General features: G+C 39.2%; 1 long non-coding RNA gene across 1 annotated transcript in view; it reads left to right on the plus strand.

Moving 5' to 3' along the window:
* LOC109708265 overlaps positions 9,316 to 10,151 on the plus strand; it is a 1,772-nt gene continuing 936 nt past the window's right edge. The window contains exon 1 of the long non-coding RNA XR_002215701.1: positions 9,316 to 9,353. This is a non-coding gene — a long non-coding RNA (uncharacterized LOC109708265). The remainder of the gene's footprint in view (positions 9,354 to 10,151) is intronic.

A 10,151-nucleotide genomic window follows, 5' to 3' on the forward strand; every position in this document is an offset into this window, starting at 1 on the left:
AATGCATTAATACATTTGTATATTGAAAAAAATGGTTGCATTAATACGTACCTGGGACCCTCTCTGCTGATCTAACCTCGATAGAACTCAATATCCGTCGTCCTCATATTTGCTCCAAAACGTAACCCGCCGGCGTTCGACCACCTAATATTTGAAAAGTATACGTGTTAGTTGCAAATGTATATATAGAAATGTAATATGCATCAAATTTATATGTTATACCGGCAACCCAAAGGGCAATCAGCAATATCGGCAATAGCTCCGATGTCACGCCCCGGGACCGCCAATTTGGTCGGTTCAGACACATCAACAGACGCCGAACGGACAGCACCTCCCCTGTCCGCCCAAGACTCTACCAACATGTATAATACGAGCAAATCAAACATAGAGATTGCAATTATACAACGTTTGTTCGAGGGCAAACAACGGCCACAATAGTGAAAGCAACTATGCTACTACACTAAAATACAACCATACACATGTCATTTGATTACATTTTAACCAAATACAAGTGAACTATACAATTACATTCATTCATTCCATTCATTTACATCACATTGTCATTTAACCAAAAGTATATGATTTACATCTCTTTACATTTCTAGTTCAACATACAAAAGTTGAATATGTGCATAGGGTATGCCTATAACTCCGAGGGCCGCTATCTACGGCGCTAAATCTTTGCCTCGATCCTCTGCCGCCTCGCTCGCGCATGGATCTACAGGGTTAGTGGTGGTGTGAGAACTACAACGAAGTTCCCAGTGGGTTCGGCAGTCGACCTCGCCGACTCGCCCACTATGTCTATTCAGGTATATGTATTTCAAGAAAAGTAGATAGCAAACCAACTAATGCTACTAATACAATACCTGCAAGAAAGCTGTCAACAGATAGATAATCAAATATTTGATAATTATGTATGCATGATTTTTCTCATTCTCTTTGGTCTTTACCCAATCATTCTGGGGTGCTCTTGGTTTACCCCAAACTCACTATCCAAATTCCCGCCTACCGGGGGAGGCTACTTGCACTACCACCCGAGGGAACAATGACGGGGCACTCTCCCCGTGGTGTCTACCCTCCGGAGTACACCGGTTGAGGAGGAGCTACCTCCCTCAAGCCAAGTCCAATGTGAGTACGATCCAATCCTCGAATTGAGGACGCATTGCCACATTTGCCACAATCCACGATGCCAATGATAGGTTGCTACCTTATCATTTATACCTTTCACTAATGCCACAATAGGTTAAAACCTTGTTCACGGTGCCAATTTCGTCACTAATGTCAATGTCACCTTTGTTTACTATTGTCATAGTCTCTTTCATACATTCACACACATATAGGGTTTTCACATTCATAGTTCACATGGTTCTATGCAAGTTCATCCATTCTCTATGCATACAATTGAATCTCAACCAACAATATACATCCCACTACCCTATATGCATGAATGCTACAATACCAATATGCTCAAATAAGGTAACATAGACATAGAAGAAAATTCAGTAAATTTGGATAGCACACCCCACCCCGTAGGAATGCTAGGATGCCACGATCCAATTCTCGCGGTTTTTAGACAACTACGCCGCGAGCTGCGGCGATCTGTACCGAAATAGCCTTTTTCTTTAATATCTTCGTGTACACTCGTCGGATTGCGGAACCGAGCGCACCAATGCGTTAGTTTGCCTACCAATTAGGGTAATAAGAGATCAATCCCAAGGTTAGACCTCACAATCACAAAACCCTAACATAGCCCCCTATACAAAGTCATCTTTTCCATATCAAGTCCCTAAACTTGAAGGAACATGGGAAAAACTACCATACACATCTCCTAGAAGCATGCTAGAAGGAATTAAACCACAAACCCTAACTAAGAGTCATGAAAGCTCACCTTTAACCAAAAGCTTTCCCCTAAGGCCCTTGCATAAGCTAGCCTCCACCTCAAGGAAGCTTCTTCTCCAACTCAAGCTCCTCCAAACCTCCTCCTTTACCCAAGCTCTAGAGAGAAAGAGAGAGAGAAAAGAGTTTTAGAGAAAGGGAGGGAAACCCTAAAAGGTGTAGGGTTGAGAAATGAGGGCTACAACATAAGCCATCCTCATATATCACACCCACACATACACTTTTGCACTTAGGCCCCTCAACTTTCAACCATTCACAACAGCCCTCACTGGGCATTTTTCGCATACGGGGATCGGTCCTCGGCTGGAGGGACCGAACCCCGAGAGCAGTACTTCCAGGACTTAGCCAATTTTTTAGTTTTTGGGCAGATCTCGCGTACGGGGAGTCGGGACCAGTCTCTCCTCACAGGGACCGGACTCTGAGAACCCAACTTTTGGTACTTAGCCAATTTTCACAGATTTTGCTTTCTTGGGTCCTTATACCCTATACAATGGCTCCAAGCTTATAGAACCCATTGTAAATCATTCCAACTCGTCCGACACTGCGCTCCGCTCGTTTCGACGGAACTCGACACGATTCACGGGGATGCGATATGTTACATCCGACGCTAGTAGGTCACCTGACATGAAGATAGTCCCACGCCCAAATTTATAAATAAATTATAATAAATTAAACAGGTGAACTTAAATAGGAGAAGCTTTATATAACAATTATAATATATTACTTATAATACCTGTACTAATGTCGCGAAGCAGCAGCATTCGACCTTTCCTTTTAATGAAGCCGATCCCAATGCTCAATAAAGATAGGCCAATGCTGCTGCACCCCAGGCTAAACCGCCACATGCATCAAAATCTGCCAAAAGTGGCAGCCACTTAAGGTGAACTCTATATCCGGTGGGGTTTGAAAACAAACTACAACCAATCTGATATAACATATATGCACATGCTGTGGCTGCAACTAATCCAGCAGGGGCATCCAAATGTATATGGTGGAAGTGCTGGTATATCCAATCTAATTTAATCTGACGAGCTCGGATGTCATTCGACACAACCCCTAAAAGCGCCTGACAAATCTCTGGCCATGAATGCACTGTAGTCCCATTGACAGGCGCTCCATCGACACGAAGACCAGAAATAACCGCCACATCTTGAAGTGTAATCGTCATCTCACCGTGGCGGAAGTGAAAAGTCTGGGTCTCCCGTCTGCATCTCTCGACCAGAGCTCCTAATAAAGCCTGATCCAACTGCAGACGCCTAAGTCGAGAAATATAATAGAATCCAGACTGTCATAGCAGATCTAGCACCGTTGGATGATCAAGATCTCACTGGTTTAATTTACGGCCATGCTCTATGAACTGAACCTCGCGATATCCCTACTGTGACAAAAAAATAGTTAGAATAACATTTCTATGCATTAATACTAGTGATAACTTTTAGATCAATAATTTTGGCTCTCACTTCACTCGTGATAAATAAAGACCTATGGAGATGCTGCTCTGTCAGGATGGACTCATCAACCGGTCCCGCCCTCTCTAGATCTGCCATCTGCAATTTTAAAGATTTTGTAATTAGTAACATATTAGCAAAAAACGCATTGAATATTAAAAGTTTTATAAATACTAGTAAGTTAGGTAACAAGTCCTACGTCGACGTCCTTGTTGTGCTCCTTTTGTATTCTGTGGACAGGTGTTTCTATAATGACCTTCCTGCTTACAAATGCTACATTTTGTTTGTTGCCCACTGGTTTCGTCCATTATATTATGAATACGTGTTGATCGTAGTCGACCTTTCTTCCTTCTGACGAAAGGCGGTACAATTGGTGGGCCCTGGGGTCGTGGCCAATGTCGCATGTCTGGAACTGGATGGAAATGTGGTGCGTATGTCTGGCGATAACACTCTACAGTATACCAATGGGAACAAAGATTATGATAATCTATTCTTCTTTGCGAATTACTGCAAACTGCTAAAAGATGCGAGGAAGGTATGCCCGTTAGCTTGAATTCGCCGCAATCACAATCCGCATATGGTCCATTCAAGGTAACATTGTAATTGGAATGTCCTGTTTGGACTTCAAACTCAACAGCCCCAAATCGATATACAATGTGTCCCCGCGCCGTCACCATATTCATCGTAATCCGACTTTGTATTTTAGGTGCTAACGTAGACGTCATAGTGTCACCAATTTTCACGACGCTTTGAAAAATAACTATTAAGTTTGTAAAAAGTTTTCGCGACAAATGCCATTATAGGTAGAGTACGAATTCCCTTAAGTACCCCATTTAAACTCTCGGACATATTGGTGGTCATCAACCAGAAGCGTCGCCCTCCATCAAATGCCCACGCCCAATACTCTTTGTATACTTCGAGCTCATCGACCCACTTCCAAGCATCCTGATCTAACGCAAGTAACTCTTCTTTCAGTTTATAATATTGTACCGATGTTGGAGCACTGCCAATACTATAGAATTTGTCTAATAACGATTCATTTTTAAAACACTTATTCATATTTGCTTTCATGTGTCGAAGACACCACCGGTGTGCATGCCTCTGTCGCGTAGGATACATCTTAGGCACTATTTCCTTTAAGCCACTAAATCGATCAGATATAAAATAAACCGGTCGATTGTGTATAACATAATGCTGCAAGTTTTGTAAAAACCAACGCCAACTTCCACCATTTTCTCCTTTATGGACAAAAAATCGGCACTTTTTACCAAATGTTAAGGAATCTCTGGACCTAAAAATTGATTTCGTACAATTGAACGTTAAGGAGAAAATGCTATCATTTGCATCGACAGCTGTCGCTATCAATGCATGGCCTTCGCATTTGCCATGCAAGTGAGTGGCATCAATGCTCACCACCGGCCGATAATGTGCGAATCTACGAATAGAAAGAGCAAATGACCAAAAAACAAGACCAAACTAACATATTCCGACTGATGGCCATCTATGATTAAGTCGCCAAAAAGTACCAGGATTACTACTCTGTAGTATAGTAAGATATCGAGGCAAGTCTGTGTATGACTGCTCCCAGCTCCCATAAATAATATGTAATGTTTTGCTCCTTACTAGCCATGCCTTCAAATAATTTATTTCAACATGCAAAGTGGATCGCACCGTTTCCTGCACTTTTTTTGGCGTCATATTAAGTCTTGCCTTCATTAACGGGAGAATCACTTGGCATATGAGATTTGAAGCACAATTACGGTGCGCTGCATTTAGCATTAGAATAACACAAGTGTGTTGACCCGCATATGTCTTAACTCTGAAATATGTTGTATCTTTAGGAACCGAAGTGTGTAATCTCCAAGGACATCCCTGAACTGTGCATTTTACTATATAAGTTGTTTTGGTGGATTTCAAAACCTTCATCTGAACATTGTGAGTAATGTGCCATCGATCTAGAGCGTCCACTAAAGATGCTTTATCATAAAAGATTTGACGAAGCCAAGTCTCGTCAATGCTAGGTAGATCGGTATTGGTACGCCTAACATCAAACTCACTTGAATTCACAACATACTGTTGTATCCAATTGTTATCTGTAGGAAATTGCTCCGGATGGTCAATAAAATCAAGTTCCTCGTCAGGATTGTCTACATATTCGTTGTTTACATGCGGGTCGTCATTCACACTGTAAATGGCATTCGCAAGGCAATTTAATCCACCATCGTGATCATCTTCAATGTCGGCTGCTAGATCATTCCAATTGTCGTCCGCATAAATGGGTTCATCCTCCTGATTACCGTCATGATGAATGGGTGCATCCTCCTGATTACCGTCATTATGAATAGGTGCATTCTCCTGATTACCATCATTATCATCTCTTTCATCGACAATATTATCAAGAACTTCATTCCAATTTACATGACGTAGATAGTCTGCAATAGGTCCCAAATCTTTACTATATTAGATACATTTTCACTTACTATTAATTAAAAAAGAATCAAAATTTTCTTTACCCCAATCGTAATTTTCATTAGGTGCACGAAATATCGTGGGTTCGTCAAGTGAAGTCGAGGGCTGCGTACGTGACGTCGAGGGTTGCGCACGTGACGTCGAGGGTTGCGCACGTGGAGACTGACTCTGTCTGCAGTATTTATAATTAAAATTTATCAAAATATTTCATAATTAAAGGAAATATTCACTGCAATCTTGAGATATTATTGACCTTGTCATTCTTACGCCTGGTTCATTACCAACTTCACGGTCACCGATTGGATTTTTCGGAAAACCCACATCGATATCATTATGTAGCAGGCTTGTGTAATAGCCTTGTGACTGATATTGTGTCTCTGATAGATATAAATCATTCTCGATGTATAGCCACACACATCCATAATGTTCAAACAATCTAATTAATCCCTCAAATGATTCATCATCTACTATATCGTGAGCAATATATTCATTCGCTCCCGTAGGGCATCGATTATGTATTTAAGACAACATTCTTCTCTATTACAATTTACTAAACGATACATTCTCCTCTCAAAATTCGTATAGGTCGTATCTGAACGAATCGCGATCAATTTCTTTCGATAACCGACATATCGGGGACCATTTCCATCCACAACTAACTGTCTATCCCAATGAGCGCTAAGAGACATCCAATGACTAGCCATTTTAACTACACAGAAAAAAAAATCAACAACATTCTCCATCTACATGTTTGAAATGGTGAATAAATACATTACCAAATGTAGAGACCACTACACCCACAGCAAGTAAATCCATGTTCTCATTTGTGAAACTAAATCTAAGTGAAATGATAAAGAAATGATAGAAAGTTTGCAACAAGCAAATAAAGGGAGTGTTACTATGGTCCTAAAAATTACAAGCAAGAAGTCCGAATTGTAATCCTTGCTAACTTTGTAATGCTAATTTAAACTAGCAAGAAGTCCTGAAATAGCATCTATAATTTGCTTGCCTTAGTTTCTGACTTCTATAACTGGTAGGGCTGATAGGTATTCAACACTTTTATACTTGCTAGTTTCTTCACATTGGTGTATGTCATATGACCAAATGTATAAGCTGGTCTATTTTGTTGGTGGGCCATATATAGCTCCTAAGTTTTGGAGATTTCAGGAAAGTGAAGCTCAACTTTTTTTTTCCTTTTTTTTTTTTCTTTGTTGAAGCATTCAGGCAAAACTAGACTGGTTTTGTTCTCTCTGCCACAGTGCTTGAGGAGTACATCGAGTCACATTTTTGTAAATGCAATCTGTAACAGTGACATATGCTTGTTCTGTAAATTCCAGGCTCCGTGCCTTGAAGATCACTTTTGAATTAAAGTTAAATCTGCTCTATGTATTTTGTTGAACAATACTGCATCAAGCATAAGCATTTGGACTCTAATAAAAACTGTTCAGTCTTGTACTGCTTTTACCACGGATTATTTGAGCATTCTACAAGCACTACAACAAAACTAAGTTTTAGTGGTGATTATTTTTTAAAATCTCGGCAATTATAATTGCCGCTAAATAGTTTAGTGACAATTGTAGTAATTGCCGCTAATGGTGGGGTCCGTAAAAATTATTATGGCATTTGTTTGGACGGTTTGTAAAAGCCTAAACAAATGCCGCTAAATCCTACCCAATAACAACAATTATAAATGTCATCATAATTAATTATAATTGCCACTAAAAGTAGACTAAATAATTATTAAATAAGACTTATAGCGGCAATTGCAATATATATTAAAACACTTGATCCACAATTAAATATTCCAATAAATTGAAATTAGAAAACATGCATTACCAAAAAGCAATCATAATTTGCGACAAATCACAGTTTCAATATTAAAAATAAATTTCATGCATGAGTTTCAACTACAGAATGCTTGTTTGAATTCTAGCCAAACAATAAATTCTAAATGATGTTAAACATCTATTATCGCGAAAAAATTTCAAATTCTAAGAGCTGTAGGTTTGACATAGCTTTGGCTGTAGATCTGACATAGCAAAGCGATATCCTACAAAAAGTAAAACCGCTTTCAGTAAGCTGGCAATACAGATGATGAGCTGAGGCATTGATAATATTTTTATAACAAATTTATAGTGAATCAAAAATTTATAGTGAATAGGAACTATACAGCTAAGTAAACAAAATATGGAACTTCTACACACAATGTCAAAAGAGAACAATGAAGTGAACATGCAAATGTGTCCCGTTAAATGCAATCACCTGAATCTCAAGACGTTCCTCAAACCAATCATATACTTTATTGAGATAGGTAATCCAAAAGAACTCCCCCTCTGAGAACCGTATATGAGAATTTCATCTCGTACAGCTCAAGTGGAAACACGCAAATACTGATTTCAAAGAATACATAATCTCAAAATAAATGTGGGGTACGCTTCATGCATGGGTTATGTGGGGTAGGCTCTGTGCAACTGATAATTTATGTATTATTTGAGCTTGCACATGTAATCGAGTGTAAGACTGCATAATCCTTTCGTTTACGCAACAAACGACAAGTCATCCGATCAACTAAACATAAAATTAAATTACAAAAATGTAGATGAAAACCTATCCTTAGAATAATGTTATTCTTGTTAGTTTAAGAAAACTTACAACAAAAGAGCACAAGCAGCCTCTTTACACTCAGAAACTCGAGTGTTATAACCCAGCTTCTTGGGTAGATTGTGCTGATGCCAACAAAATTTTGAACGCTAGTTGTCCTCCCTCAGGTTGCCGGTTTTTATTCAACTCTGAGAAGTAAACATTGGAGAGCATTATAGTCTATTCACACAAAACAAAAATATGAGTCATATGTTAATCTAATCAATTAGCAACAATAGAAACAGAAAATTAACTAACACGGGGGAGGAAAAAAAAATACTTATGACCGAGAAGAGAAATGAAATATAGTCTAAAGAAATGAGTAGAGAATGAAACATTAGAGCACATATTTTGAGCACTTAAATTATTACCTTGCAATCCATAAAAGTAAGATAACCAGACCGTGAGAGCAAAATAGCTGATGGAACCAGAATACCATTTCCAAGCCCCAAGTACTTATTTTCGCTCATCTTGAAATAATCAAAGTTGGCAAGGCCGAACATTTTGGGGCCCTGACTAGCAAATTAAAGATAGCTTACTAGCACCCAAGATGAAGCAAAATGCGCCAAATGTAGTATCCTTGTTATATTTATTAAGTAATTAATTTACTTATTTATTTTTAGGTCGGTTGGTGCTAATTCAGGTGGCTTGGATGCCACGTGCACCCATGCATGCTTATCAACAAATCAGGTAGGCATTGCCTAATTTTTTTTTACTTCTCTCTTTGTTCGACCGAAGCAAAGAGCTCGGTGGAGGTAGCCGCGAGCACGAGTTTGACGCCGACGACGCGTCGCGAAGCCATTCGAGGGTACGGTTGGGATCGTAGCGCTGCGAGGAAGCTAGGCGAGGGTGCATTTTCGCCGTTCTCAACGCCGCGTCGATGTCCGATTAGCCTTTGAGGTGAGTGTTGTTAGAAAATTGCATACGGTAAAAACGCAGCGGAAAAAGAAATCAAACAAATTTAATTTTTGAAAACTCTCGAGATCCAATCTCAAAAACCACGCAATTAGGATCCCTCATGTTTTAAGATTAAAGAAGAAAAACAAGATCGAATCTTTACCTTTTTCGCGGATAGATCTTCCCCTCAATTTGATGATCGTGGAATTCGGTTCTCTTGAAGCCGCACACGCGTCCGGCCTCTATAGGTATCCACACGAGGTTCTTGATTTGATCGATGTCCTCACCGGGGTGCTAGCTCCCTTGCAAAAGGACGTCTTTCTTGTTAGAAGATGGAAGAGAGAAGAGAAGATAGATGACGGCTAGGGTTTTCTAAAAACTCCCGTATATTATATATAGGAATATAATAACTATCACTAGTTTTATATAGAGTGATGGTCTATCTTATCTTGGATACCCCAGTGTGTGTATTCTCCAACACTAACTAGCCTATCGATCTAGCGCTAATAACTTAGCGGCCTCCTGGATTAACAGTTATATTACTATTAACCTGATTAAACATTAACAATGTTTAATCACCATAATTTCACATTTGTAATGTCCTCTCCTGAATGATTATCAATCATTTAATATTCTCCTGAATACACGTTTACAACATAATAATTAAACTATTCTAGTTTAATTATATTTTAAGTTCAGCTTAGTTTAATCCTAAACTAGCTAGATTGGTTAATTCCTTTTCTATTTAAATTTAGATCTAAATATGAATAGGAATTAACAGTAATATAATAATCCTTATCT

This window comes from Ananas comosus, linkage group 3 (genome assembly GCF_001540865.1).
Source record: "Ananas comosus cultivar F153 linkage group 3, ASM154086v1, whole genome shotgun sequence".
Classification (NCBI taxonomy): domain Eukaryota; kingdom Viridiplantae; phylum Streptophyta; class Magnoliopsida; order Poales; family Bromeliaceae; genus Ananas; species Ananas comosus.